General features: G+C 42.4%; 1 long non-coding RNA gene across 1 annotated transcript in view; it reads right to left on the minus strand.

The window, feature by feature from the left end:
- Positions 1–14,642, minus strand: part of LOC116534828 — a 56,346-nt gene that overhangs the window by 12,162 nt on the left and 29,542 nt on the right. Inside the window, exon 7 of the long non-coding RNA XR_004261899.1 lies at positions 4,371–4,469. This is a non-coding gene — a long non-coding RNA (uncharacterized LOC116534828). The remainder of the gene's footprint in view (positions 1–4,370; positions 4,470–14,642) is intronic.

A 14,642-nucleotide genomic window follows, 5' to 3' on the forward strand; every position in this document is an offset into this window, starting at 1 on the left:
TGAGATGTCACTTCACACCCATTAGGATGGTCACTACCAAAAAAGGAGAGGAGGAGAATAACAAGTGTTGGGGAGGATGGAGAAATTAAAAACTGTGTATACTGTTGGTGGAAATGTCAAAAGCTACAACTACTGTGAAAAATAGTATGGAGCTTCCTCAAAAAGTTAAAAATACAATGAAATATCACTTCACACACATTAGTATAGTTACTACCAAACAAACAAGCAAAGGAAAATAATACATGTTAAGGAAGAATCCTTGTGCACTATTGGTGAGATTATGAAATGGCGCAACTGCTATTAAAAAAAGTATAGTAGGCAGGGCTTGGTGGCTCACGCCTGTAATCCCAGCACTTTGGGAGGCAAAGGTGGGTGGATCACGAGGTCAAGAGATCGAGACCATCCTGGTCAACATGGTGAAACCCGTCTCTACTAAAAATACAAAAAATCAGCTGGGCATGGTGGCACGTGCCTGTAATCCCAGCTACTCAGGAGGCTGAGGCAGGAGAATTGCCTGAACCCAGGAGGCGGAGGTTGCGGTGAGCCGAGATCGCGCCATTGCACTCCAGCCTGGGTAACAAGAGCGAAACTCCGTCTCAAAAAAAAAAAAAAAAAATGTATAGCAGTTCCTCAAAAAATTAAAAATATAATCACCATATGACTCAGCAATTCTACTTCTGGGTATATATCCAAAAGACTGAATTAAAAGGAAGATTTTAACAGGGAATTGCACACCCATGTTCATTGCAGCATTATTCACAATAGCCAAGAGATGGAAGTATCCCAAATGTTCATCAAATGAATAACTAAAGAAAATACTGCATATACATACAATGAAATATTATCCAGCCTTAAAAAGAAGGAAATCTTGCCACAAGCTACAACATGGGTGAACCTTGAAGATATTATGCTACATAAAATAATCCAGTCACCAAAGGGCAAATATTGTATGATTCTACTTCTATGAGATGCCTAGAGTAGTCAAATTCACAGAGACAGAAAGTAATATGGGGGTTCCTTATGAAAGACCTAAACGTAAGACCCAAAACTAATAAAACTCCTAGAAGAGAACATAGGGGAAAGTCACACATTAGTATAATTACTACCCAGTTACTTTCCCAGGGAGAGACACAGTTTTTGTTCAATGAATACGGAATTTCAGGTTTGCAAGATGACAAAGTTCTGGAGATCTGTGTCACAACAATGTGAATGTAATTAAGACTATGAAACTGTACACTTAAAAATGGTTAAGATGGTAAATTTTATGTCATGTATTTTTTATTAAAATAATTTTTTAATTTTTGAATTTCCTTTTTATAAAAGATGGGTGGCAGCAGGAAGAAGCCCAGAGCATGTGAAAGTTCATTTGTGGTAACGGGGAGGGAACCAGAGGAACTAAGATTTTGAGGCAGTTAAGAAAAAAGGAAAAATTGTGTCCATCAACGAAGAAGAGCCATAATGAAATAAAGTTCCAAGGAGACTGGACCTCCTGCTGGGAACTAGCAAGGCTTCAAGTGCACTGGATGGAGGAATTGCTAAAAATGGCATGAGAATGTTTTTGCCCAAAAGCTGCAGTTTTCAATTTGAATAAATCAGTGAGACCATACACAAAAGCTGAGCCTTGGCTTCCCTCCATCCCTTCTCCCAATTTGGAAGAAAAACAACCTGAGTGTGCACTAAAGTGCTATTTCAGCCCCCAAAGCAATGGAAGAGGTCTTCGGATTGGCGCCAATTCATGACAAAATTTGTGTCATTCATTCATTCAACAAACCTTTCATCTGTGCCAGGCACTGCCCTAGGTGCTGGTATAGGAGTTGGTTAAAAGACTTTCTTCCCATGGGACTTGCATCTTAGAGGCACCCATCAGGTGGGCTCTGTTCTGTCACACATTTCTGCTGTGCAGGTATGCACTGGCTGAGTATCTCTGTTTCCTTGTTTTTCTGTACCTTTAAAGAACTGGAAAACTTCTTGAGACCTCGGGCCCATCCTTTCATGACCATCACTCTTGACTATAAAAAGCCAGTGTTTGTACAGCTGTGGGTAAAGAAGTCCAAGTCCCAAATGACTAGGATACTGTGGACTTCTAAACAGGGGCTTAGCCCGCAAGGGAGAAGAGAAGGGCTGGAACTTCAGGCATCACTTAGGACTTGGTGAGCCAAGTATGAGTCCTAATCAAGAGATAGAGAGCACATGAGGGCAAACAGAATAGCCTGCCAGTGAAGGAAGACGTGAAAGAAACTGCAAGAGAAGAATAGTCTTTCAGATTATTTGCAGCATCACAGTTATGTCCTGTGGGCTTGGTGGGCAGCTAGCTGGTCCTGGACAGATCACTATAGCAGGAAGCCTTGCCCTTGAGGAGAGCCAAAGAGTTTGTAGTGCTCTTAAGACCTCTAAAGTTAGACTTACAAAGCCTTTTCCATTTCTTTCCTTTCTTTGTTTTTTGAGACAGAGTCTCGCTCTGTTGCCAGGCGCCAGGCTGGAGTGCAGTGGCACAATCTCAGCTCACCGCAACCTCTGCCTCCTGGGTTCAAGCAATTCTCCTGCCTCAGCCTCCCGGGTAGCTGGGACTATAGGCATGCACCACCATGCCCAGCTAATTTTTGTATTTTTTAGTAGAGACGGGGTTTCACCATGTTGGCCAGGATGGTCTCGATCTCTTGACCTTGTGATCTGCCCACCTCAGCCTCCCAAAGTGCTGGGATTACATGCATAAGCCACCACGCCTGGCCAGCCTTCTCCATTTCTGATCTACTAGTCATCAAATAACCTCCATGAAATGCAGGAAGAAAATATTAGAACTTCTATACATACTTTTAAAATCTTATCTTTTTGCGTTTTTACCTTTTGCATATTTTATAATGTATATAATCTACTAATACAATAGGAAGGGTGCACAACTTATAAATATATAAATACATAAAATATATATGCACCTAGTTGCCCGTGTAGTGAAAATGATGGATATTACATACTTTTAAAAATTTTACTTATTTAGTTTTACTAGTTAGAGATTTAACATTACAGCATTAAAGATTTGAAACAAATCCATATTTCAGAGCCATGGACTTAAGTATGCATATGTTGGGACTTCATGATCAAAATATTTTAGTGATAAGGGTGAACAATCAGAAAAGTTTGGCAATCACAGCTCTAGGCAATTTATTCCTTCTTTAATCAACTTCTGTAACCGTAAGACCAAGAGCATCCAGCATTTTGGGATACGCATTGCCTTTTGTACCAGACCACCAGGATGGACGGAAAGGGAGGTAAAACGGAGAGGGGGCAGGCAGGCAGAGGCATGGTTCAAACAGAAGCAGTGGACAAAGCCCCAGGAAGAACAGGGAAGAAGTGTGATAATTTGCAAACTGTTTAGTAGTAATTGTGGGGTTTGTTGCCAAATAGCAAATTTTATCAGACTTATCTGGTTTTCCTTGGCATCCACATCCCACGCTGTTCCATTCAGAAGATAAAAGGGTCCTACATGTGGAAAGGTTTTATCCTTAGGGAGACATAGACTATATCCTTACTTGCTTTATTAATTCCCTGAGTCTATCTTAAAAGGGAGCAGTAATTTCTCTAATAGCTGGGGTGTGGCTGCATCTTCAGCTGGATGTTAGGCTCTGCTAGAAACTTACACTCACACACAGGCATACACACACGTGTACATGCATACAAACATACACTGCATGTATGCATATGTGCACACACATATACGCAGGCACACACAGGTGCACATGCACACATGCTCATATGTGTGCACACAAACTTAAGTCTATGGCTCTGAAATATGGATTTGTTCCAAATCTCCATTGCTATAATGTAAAACGTAATATCACTAACTAGTAAAAACTAAATAGGTCAAATGTTGAAAGTATGTAATGCTTGCCAGGGATGGTGGCTCACACCTGTAATCCCAGCATTTTGGGAGGCTGAGGTGGGCAGATCACCTGAGGTCAGGAGTTCGAGACCAGTCTGGCCAACATGGTGAAACCCTGTCTCTACTAAAAATACAAAAACTAGCTAGGTGTGGTGGCACACACTTGTAGTTCCAGCTACTTATGAGGCTGAGGCAGGAGAATCACTGGAACCCAGGAGGCGGAGGTTGCATGGAGGTGGAAGTTACATTGAGCCAAGATTGCACCACTGCACTCCAGCCTGGGCAACAGAACAGATTCCATCCCAAAAAAAAAAAAAAAAAAAGTATGTAATGTCCATCATTATTTACACTAGGTTGACAACTATGACAACTAGGTGTATCATTTTGCAGCTTAATGAATCCAGGAAAACTGTTTCTTAATAAAAGAAGGCAAACATTTTCACTAATTAAGAACAAGAGTACTTATAATCTATATTAATGTTGAAAATTCTACCTCCTTTGCAATGGCTTCTTTGAGATCAATTGTATGGATATACGACTACTTGTTTTATCAAACCTACCGATGAACATGGAGATGGTTTCCACGTTCTCACTGCAGCAAAAAAACACCTTCATGTTAGTTTTCTATAGGTTAAATGTCCAGAATGTGACGCTGTGTAGTCAGAAATCATGTACATTTCAAAATGTGATCTCTACTGCCAGATTTCCCTCCAAAAATATTGAATCCAACAATGTTAGAAAGCCCCTTGCCCTCACTGGGGATTCTCAAATTCTTTTTATCATGTTGGTCAAGTCAACAACAATAAAAATAACATCGTGTTTTAATTTACCATACATTTGCATCAGTTATTTACTAGATTAAGCATTTATAGTATCATGCTTACTGCTCATTTGCAATCACTGCATTCCTGCCAGTTTCCACATTTCCCCCTTGGTTTGCACTCTTCAGAGTCTCATTTACTGAAAAGAGGTTTTTACTGTTACATGAACTCTTTGCCTATAACAACAACAACAACAACAAAATACTCTTCCCAGGTTCATTTTGTTCTCTTTTAAGTTTTACTTATACTGCTTTTGCCATACAAAAGTTTTACATTTCAGGAACTGTATGAAATTGTAGCCATGTTAATAAAATGTTTGCTTTCTATTGTCTTTTTTGTCAAACTTAAAAGCACCTCTTTACACAAGATTATTGAGATAGTCATCAGTATTTTTTTCTGGTATATTCAGTTTCTTTTTTAAACATTTAAATATTTTATTTCTCTGAAATTTATTTTGAAGGAGTCGGGGGACATCCAGCTTCCTTTTCAATATGGCTAATCTCAGTAAGAATTGTCCAACACTGTCTGCTGAGTAATCCATATCTTCCCAACTGGTCAGAAATACCAGCTCTGTCCTGGTTTCTGTGCCTTTCCCAGCCTTCTAGTCATTTCTGTGACCTGCCCGCCTCAGCACGAGCACCACTTTCCTTCACTTTTACTGCTCCATGACTGCTGTACCGTCTCACAAGGGAAATCTCCCCAGCCACTCTTCTCTTTCAAAATTTGTGTCACATTTCTACAGTATCTATTCATCCAGTTGAACCTTAAAATTATATCATGATACAAAATAACTTTTGTTGAAACATTAGAACTTCCACACTCTCATAATAAAGTTCCCCCTAAAATATTATCTATGACAGCGATCAGCAAACTTTTTCTGTCAAGGTCTAGACAGTGAATATTTTAGTCTTTTTTTGCAGGCTGTTATTATCTGTGCCGCAACTACCCAACGTAGCCACTGAGGTGCAAAGGCAGCCATAAACAGCATGTAAGTTAATGGGCATGTCTATATCAAGAAAACTTTATCTACAAAAATAGGGAGAGGTTCAATGGCATATTACTCAGCCACCAAAAAAATAAAGTACTGATACATAACATTATCTTGGTGGGAAAACCCACAATTACTTTTGCACCAACCTAATACAATGTGAATGAACCTCAAAAACATTATGTGGAGTGAAAGAAGCCAGATACAAAAGGTCACATGTTGTACAATTCCATGTATATAAAATATACAGAATTGGTTAATCCAAACAGATAGAAAGCAGATTAGTGATTGTCACTGGCTAGAGAGAGGGGAGAATAAGGAGTAATTACTTACTAGGTATTATACAAAGTGATTTTCTGGGAAATAAAATGTGTTGAAAGTAGAGGTGATGGTTACATATCACTGTAAATGTACTATGAACTTTTATACTTTAAAGTGGTTAATTTTGTGTTATATAAAATTCACTTAAATTAAAAAGCAGAGGGCTGCATTTGACCCATTGGCCATACTTTGCCAATGCTGATTTATAGGATAAACAAAATAATAGCATTAAAGAAATGTTTCATAAAGAAGGAACTTGCATTTGATAACATAATCATGTTTTCTTCTACTTTTTGTCCCATGGAAAATGCAGCCTACCCAAAAAGGAGTTGAGAGGAAGTTCCAGTGGACAGCAGAGGTCGGCACAGTTACGTACAAATATCAGGATGGATTCTTTGGGGTAGGATAGGCTAGTAACAGATAAACTCCCATGCTTTGGTTTACTTGTTACTCAAACTAACCTCAGCACAACGGAAGTTTAGTTCTTTTCATGTAACAGACCTTTACAGGTTTTCAAGTTGGTAGGGCAGTTCTTTACCACATGGTCATTCAGGAACCCAAATCCTTCCATTTGGTAACTACACCATTCTCTGGGACCAGGCTATTTCTTCACAAATTGCAATGTACATCTTGTTAAAATGAAGATAATGACTTAGTAGGTCTGGGTGGGACCTGAGATAGTGCATCTCTAATACACTCCTGGTGATGTGGATGCCTCTGGTCTGGGGACCATACCCGGAGTAACAAGATGACAAAGACATTATTGCTAGCTGCATCCTAACAGCAGCAAAGATAGCAGGAAGACCCAGCTGCTCTCCTAAAAGGTTGAGCCTTGAATGCATGCTGCATTTCCCTTTATATTCTATTGGCCAATCTGCGTGATGCCACCTAAGAAGGGAGGCTGAGCAACATAACCAACAGCAGTTCTTCAGTGTGGAAAGAGAAAACTAACTTTGGTAAACAGTTAGCAGTCTCTGCCCTATACATTTCCAAAATGCATTAAAAAATAATAGGCCGTGCACAGTGGCTTATGCCTGTAATCCCAGCACTTTCGGAGGCCAAGGCAGGTGAATCACCTGAGGTCGGGAGTTCAAGACCAACCTGACCAACGTGTTGAAACCCCATCTCTACTAAAAATACACAAATTAGCCTGGCGTGGTTGTGCGCGCTTGTAATTCCAGCTACTCAGGAGGCTGACATGGGAGAATCGCTTGAACCCGGGAGGTGGGGGTTGAAGTGAGCCAAGATGGTGCCACTGCACTCCAGCCTGGGACACAGAGGGAGACCCTGTCTCAAAAAAAAAAAAAAAAAAAAAAAAAGACAATAATGCTGAGACTTAACCAGATTAGCTAGCATTTCCTATCAATATATAATGGTTTTTTTGAGTTACAAGACCTTAGAGAAGTGCAAATCAGACCCCTGGTGTATCAAAATAACAGAAACTAAGGGCTTTTTTGTTTTGGGTTTTTTTGGTTTTTTTTCAGACAAAAATTGGTTTAGACAATAACTTAAAAGAAGATAAATTGATCCATTAGTAATGATTTCAAAAATGTATATGTTAAAAGAAAGATCAGAAGACAAAAATGATGAGTAAATAGTAACCGAGTCTCAGATAGGAAACTGAGTAAAAATTTATCCAAGATTTTTCTGGCCAGAGCCCAAGGGATACCAGCCAAACAACCAAATCAGCAGGGCACTTGTGATAGAAGGAATGAATTTTAGACTCAAAAAGATCCTCTGCTTGGCAAGGATACAAAGAGCACACATTGGGAAAGGACAGTCTCCTCAGCAAATAGGGATGGGGAAACTGAATACCCACATGTGATGAGATGAAGTTGGACCCTTACTTTATACTATGTACAGGAGTTTAAAACCTGCCTGGATGATTATAATGTGCAGCCAGCTCAGGGAATCAGTGGTCTACAGACAAGGTGATGAGCTTCCCCTGACTTCTTTCTTGGGCCAGACAAATCCATGAAAACAATTCAAGTTGTTCTTAGCGCTACTGCACATGGGAGTCACCTGGGGAACAGTCAATATGACCAATGCCTGTCCCATCCCCAGGTGTAGCTTGGACACAGGGAGTTTTGAAGCTTCTCAGGTGATCCAAAGGGCAGTTAAGCTGAGTTCCCTGCACAGAACACTTTTCCCAAACATTCCTGAAACACCTATCTGCTGGAGCCCTTTTCAAAGAGAGAGAGGGAGAGAGAGAGAGAGAAAGCCCTGAGGGGACTGATTCCCAGTGTTCATCCCAGACTTACCAACTCAGGGAAGAGGGCTGGCAATCAGGGAACTTGACAAGGCCCAAATTATTCTTATCAGTAAAAGTTGGGAGGCTCTGTACTAAAAATAGTTTATGCTCAAAAGCAAACATTTCCATTAGTGTGTATGTGTCTGTGAGACAGAGAGAAGAGAGCAAGAGAGAACTGCCTCTGTGCTCACACTTGATAAGGTCTGGGGATTATGAGAGACACATAAGGCATGATGCCTCCAAAGAGGGCTGACCCTCATACAGCAAAATAAAAACTCAAGCTCTTATTCACCCTACACACTGCAGTGTCCACAGGGCCTCCACCATCTTGCTCTCCTGTGGCCCAGATCAGAGTGTGTAACTGACTTGCAATCACTCCCCTAGTTAGTGGGCCAGCCAGAATCACACCCCTCTATTTCACCTCCCGGATCCGTGTTCCGTCCTCAAAACTGTGATGTTTGGAGCCACAGTCGCTGCATGGGACCTGCGCCCCTGTAAAATATTTCACCATAGTTGAAATGAACATCAAAGAGAAACTTGCAGTGGGGACAGCAAGCATGTATGCACAAAGGCTTGAGAGCTGGGGGCTCTTGGTGATGGTCTGAAGTAGTCAGCCTCAGGGCACAGAAGCAGTGGACACACCATTCTCCCCACCAGCCACTCCCCAGCTGCACACTGACTGCTGCCCTCCCAACAACACAGAGCCCAGTGAGGCAAGGGGCCAGTTCAGTGGCCAGTAGCTTCTGATCCAATTGAAAGTAAAACAGAAGACTGTGGATGCCATCTGACCACAGGATCAGTAACCCTGGCTCACCCCTCTCTCTCTCAGAACGTGCCCTTGCATTCATTCATGCAAACACAGGGTAACTGTGCACTCTGAGCTGGGCAGTGCCGGGGTGCCCCTCAGTAAGCAAAACAGGCCAACCACGGGGCTTCACTTAGCTTACAGTCTGAAGCCCGGTTTCTCAAGCCTTGCTACACTACCTGAGAGATGTCAGAAAGGCAGGATCCCAGGTCCCACCCCATGCTTCCTGAACCAGAATCTGTGTTTTAACACGACTCCAGAGGATCTAAATGCACCTTAAAGTTAGCACTGATTTCTATGCCTATTTCCATGGATGAGAGTCAGAGCATGAACTCCAAGGAAATGCCACGTGAACTCCCTTCCCTTGGCTTTCAGTGGGAGTGGGTATCAAAGAAAATAACTCTTCAACTGTTAGGTCTCAAAAAGATCTCAGAGTTCACCTAGTTCAACTTCGTCCTTTTACAGGTGACTAAGTCAAAACCCAGAAAGGTAATATGGTTTCTAATGGGAAAAGCTGGGATCAGAACCAAGGATTTTAGTCCCAAATTCAATGTGCCCATCACATGTAAAGGCTCCTGCATACCATACAAATCTTGGGAAGGCTGAGGATGGTCAGGTAGTAGCGTCTGTGAGAAAGGGGGAGACAGGAATGAACCAGGAAAGATGGGGAGTTGCACCGATGCAGGTCCTGAGGGATCCCCTGAAACTGGAGGTGGGGTGGGGGCAGGTCCACTCTGCAGCCCATTTTCAAGTTGGCTTTTTCACTCTCAAAGTTGGTCCCGATTCTTTCTTTCTTTTTCCTTCCTTCCTTCCTTTCTTCCTTCCTCTTCTCTCTCCCTTCCTCTCTCTTCCTCCCTTCCTTCCTCCCTCCCTCCCTCTTTCTTTCTTTTCTTTCTTGTTTCTTCCTTCCTTTTCTTTCTCTTTCTTTCTTCCTTTCTTTCTTTCTTTTTTTCTTTTCTTTCTTTTTCTTTTCTTTCTGGCTTTCTCTTTCCTATCTCTCTCCTTCCTCCCTCCCTCCCTCCCTTCCTTCTTTCCTTTCTTGCTTGCCTGCCTCCCTCCCTCCCTCCTTCTCTCCCTCCCTCCCTCCCTCCCTCTCTCTCTCTCTTTCTTTCTTTCTTTCTTTCTTTCTTTCTTTCTTTCTTTCTTCTTTCTGTCTTTCTTTCTTTCTTTGATGGAGTCTTGTCCTGTTGCCCAGGCTGGAGTGCAGTGGCGCAATCTCAGCTCACTGTGACCTCCACCTCCCAAGTTCAAGTAATTCTCTTGCCTTAGCCTCCCAAGTAGCTGGGACTATAGGCATGTGCCACCTCGCCTGGCTAATTTTTGTATTTTTAGTAGAGACAGAGTTTCACCGCGTTGGCCAGACTGGTCTCCAACTCCCGACCTCAGGTGATCCACCTGCCTCAGCCTCCCAAAGGGTTGGGATTAGAGGCATGAGCCACCACACCCAGCCCCTGATTTAAAAAATACTGATCCCCCTTGGCTTCCCATCATCAATGTGCTGTGACGTGAAGGAGGGCATTCCAGCCCCTGAAACTCACAGCGGCACAGGAAGATGACCACTGAGAATCATTCTGCCTGCATTCCTCCAGCTGGGCTGGACCCCAGAGGCTAAGACATACTTTCTAAGGTTCACCCCAGGCCTTCAAAACGCTTGGCTGGATTATTGAAAACTAAGCAATATCCACTGATTCAGAATGTGTATAAATTATAGCCCAATGTGTTAAGACAAGCTTCCCCACCAAAAGCGCCCCTTTAAGTCTCAGCAATTGAACAGATTGTTAAGGAAGCCGACAACTCCGTTCCGCCTCCTCTCTACTCATTTTAAGTATTCTGCACTGCACAGCTTCAAAACTCAGACTTAAATCAACTTGAAAGATTCCTCCCCAAGAACCAGCACATTTTGTCAAAAACCAGAGAGATTTAAAGGGAACACACCCACCCACTACCCCTCGGGTAGTGCCAGAGCACAGTTGTCTGAGCCTTGAAGGGAGAGACGGGCACATGGGGGCCAGGGGTGTGTGACAGGCCAGTCACTTCCTTTTCTTCCCACTCCAATAATAAATAATCAATTTCATAAAGTCGATAGAAAGAGGCAAGAGTGGAAAGTACGCATGGCACATTTATAAGATGGATATTTCCTGGGCTTCTTAAGTATAGTGTCTCGATTCTTCTCAGTTGTTTTAGAAGTAGGAGAGAACACCTGTTTCATGTTACCCGCCCACAACTAGGCTGTGTGATTTAGATGGAGCACACACTATGAAGAACAAAAAATATTTGCGGGAAAGAATGGCTTGACAAGTTAACAAAATTTTTTATGTTCTTTCCAATTCAGAGAGAGAGACAAAGGATCCGAATTGCCAGAGGATAGAAACACTTTGTTTCTAGTTGAACTCTCATAAAAGCCTTCTGAATGCAGTTTCTGACATTGGGAGGGAGGGTATTTTTATGATGGATTTTTTAACCTTTTCCTCAAAAGCTGAGATTTTTGTTATCACAACCCACTGCTTCCCAATAGTGATGACTTAAGTAGAAAGAGCATTTCTCAGCCCCACTAGCTGATGTTTCCACTGAAGCGAAAGGGTTTAAGGATTTGTTACTTGATCTAATGGCAATGACTTTCCAATAGACATGCACAGAATCATTGATCAATGTACCCTCTCCTTGTTTGCATTGGAACACTGTTCAATTTACACCAATTAAAGAATGCTTGGTTTGGGTATTGAAGAATAATTAAGGGATACAAATCCCCAAGGGCTTCTAAAAATGACATCTGACTAGAATGGTGATGATGGCATGAAGGCGGCATTAGTATTTAAATACTCTGGCTGATATACAAAATCATTACAACGTCTCTCCAGGAAGAGTGACATTAGGTCAATGTATGTACCTGCCTGGTCACCCTAAACAAATTTAACAAGTCTAATTTTAAGTAATTGCTCAGAGTTTAGTGGCAGCCTCTGTCCCCACAAGGGCAGCTGTCCAGACCACATCATGTAATTGAGATGTGTCTTTAAACTGTATATGTCAACCTAACATGCAAATGCGCTCTCAAAAAGAATGTTAAGGGTTAGTGACACTCCAGTGAATTATTTTCCAGTCAAATTTCAACATGAAAACTTTACTGTAGCTATTTGTCAACTTATCAACAAATTCTACCTCTTCCTCCTATAGGAAAAATTGGGTTTTCTATCTAGATTGGGCTCATCCAGAAACCATTGCAACGTGTGGTTCCTGGACCAGCAGCCTCAGCAGTACCTGGGCACTGGGTAGAAAGGCAAAGTCCCCGGCCCCACCCCAGGCCTCCTGAATCAGCAACTCTGCAGGTGAAGTCCCACAGGGATGCTTTCCCAAGTGCCCGCAGTGACTCTAAGGCCTACAGATTCACTATCTGGGTGATTAAATGGAGGCCCAGTGGTTTAGGAAATTTACCTGAACCACACAGTTCACTTGAGAGTGGAGGCTGGGGCTGATCCTATCGTGTTCAAAATGTTTCATTCGTGAACCTTGGTCCAACTTTTATCTGAAATGTTCATCTCAGATATGTCTTGCAATAAGAATCCAGCCAATTAAGTAAGACAGGCTTTTTATTATTCAGCTAAAGTCTTGAAAGTATTTCACTCATCTGTTTCTTAGTCACCTCCCTGGGAATCCCTGAGAAGGTGCGCAGTGTCTGCACTGGTGGAGGGCTACTTGTTGTCTTTCTCCTGGTTATCAGAAACTGAGCCTGAGTGCAGGTGTAGTCACTGGCTTAGTTTTAAGAGGAAGTATCTCCAGAGCCAGTGATATGATGAGCAGTGTGAGAGCCTCGAGAGGTCCCCTCTTCAGTCCTTGGAGATCATCTATGCATACGTAGAGAGTGATCCTCCCTTGCTCCAAGCCCCTGCTGCCCCTTACTGGACATGGAGTGAGAGTGACAGACTTTGGTATATGAAGTCACTGATATTTGGAGAACGTTTGTTACCACTTTACAACCTGGAATATCACAGGATCCTCTGGGACCTCTGGACCAACCCTTTGCACCATTAAAAGCAGGCAATTGGTAGTATAGAGGGTAGGTGGATTAAAAAAACTTCCCTATGTAGAATATAACTTAAGAGAATGATATTTCCAAGAGGACAGAAGAAAGTGAACTAAATTTGAGTTACTTACCGAAAGATTTCTAATTTAATTTTCTTTTTTTCATCATCACTGTATCTTTGGCCCCTTACCCCAGTCTGACAATCCTTGAGCCACATAGAGCCTGTATTTACCTAACTACAAGTGAGTGAATCAAATCAAAACTAAAAAGTGAGTGGTCTCATTTGCAGGCTGCCCAAGTTCACCATTTCCAGTGCCCTGCCAAGCAGCCCAGCCATACAACTAAAGCGTTCGAAAAAGACTTCTTTCCCACTTGCCCAGGCTCCCAACAGATGGAGAAAGCCCATCTGAGATGGCTGTCCCCCTCCCTCTCCCTGCTATCCTTTTCTTCTTAAACACCCTCACCAGCAAGGTGAGCCTGTGCACCCAGCAACCGCCCCCCACCCCCGCCACCTGCCTTCCTCTTCTGTCTCTCTCCCTCCGTCTCTCTCTCGGTAGTGATGCTGAGTCTTTCAGCCATTTCATCCCTGGGCTCTCTGTGCAGGGTGAGGGGTAAAATGTGCCTCTGAATGGGGAGGAGTAGACAGGGTGGATTAATGGCAGCAGCAGAAGAGTGATACAGCCGAGCAGAACAAAACGAGGGCGACCCGGACAAAACAAAGCGCCACAATAGATCATTTCTGAAAAGTCATCCGGGCAGCTTTGAAACCCAGGGTTGTGTGTTCCAGCGCAGTGTCACATCCACGGGCTTTCAAGAGACATGAATGGAAACGGAACAGTAACTCTTTTTCATGCTTCTTTTCAGGGGTCTTGTCAGCAGAGAAGGATTTACCATTCAATTCCCATACTTTTATGTGGGAAATTAGGAATTTGCCCCTTAAAAAGAAATTGGCTTTTAAACTGTCATAAATTGTGGCGATTTTATAGATTTCCCAAAACTTCTTCCTCCTTTTCCTCTTTCCACTTATATTTCATTTTATAAAATACTCGTAAACACCAATATGCACATACACACACACAATTCCTATCTTCTCCACTTTTCTCAGGAATCTTCTATTCAGAAAATCTTTAGCCCAAGAGCTATTTCATCTTTCTGCTTGATAAAGTACTTGGTTTCTGTCCGTAATTTTGTTTTACCACATTTCATCAGACACCCAACCTCGTTTCAGAATGCAGATAGATACATACACTAGAAATTATTTATCACTGTGTATCGGAAAGATTGGCATGGGTTGGGCTAAGCTGGTGAAAAGGTCAGAGGCAAAATAAAATAGGACCCTCATTCATTCACTGGTCAGCAGGAATTCACTGGGTAGCCATTGGTGAGACTTCCTCCCACTAGCCCTGAATACATCCTACTTTGGAATTGCCAAAAAAAAAAAAAAAAAATCAAGTTTAACTAGAAGAGAGCTCGAAAAAACGTCCCAAACTGGAGTGGACTGGCCCGTAGTTTCCCCGTGGACAGCACGTATCTGGCCCCTTCCTTCTCAGAAGCGCGCAGT

The sequence above is a fragment of the Sapajus apella genome, unplaced genomic scaffold, assembly GCF_009761245.1.
Source record: "Sapajus apella isolate SASKATOON/1434 unplaced genomic scaffold, GSC_monkey_1.0 scaffold89, whole genome shotgun sequence".
NCBI lineage: Eukaryota > Metazoa > Chordata > Mammalia > Primates > Cebidae > Sapajus > Sapajus apella.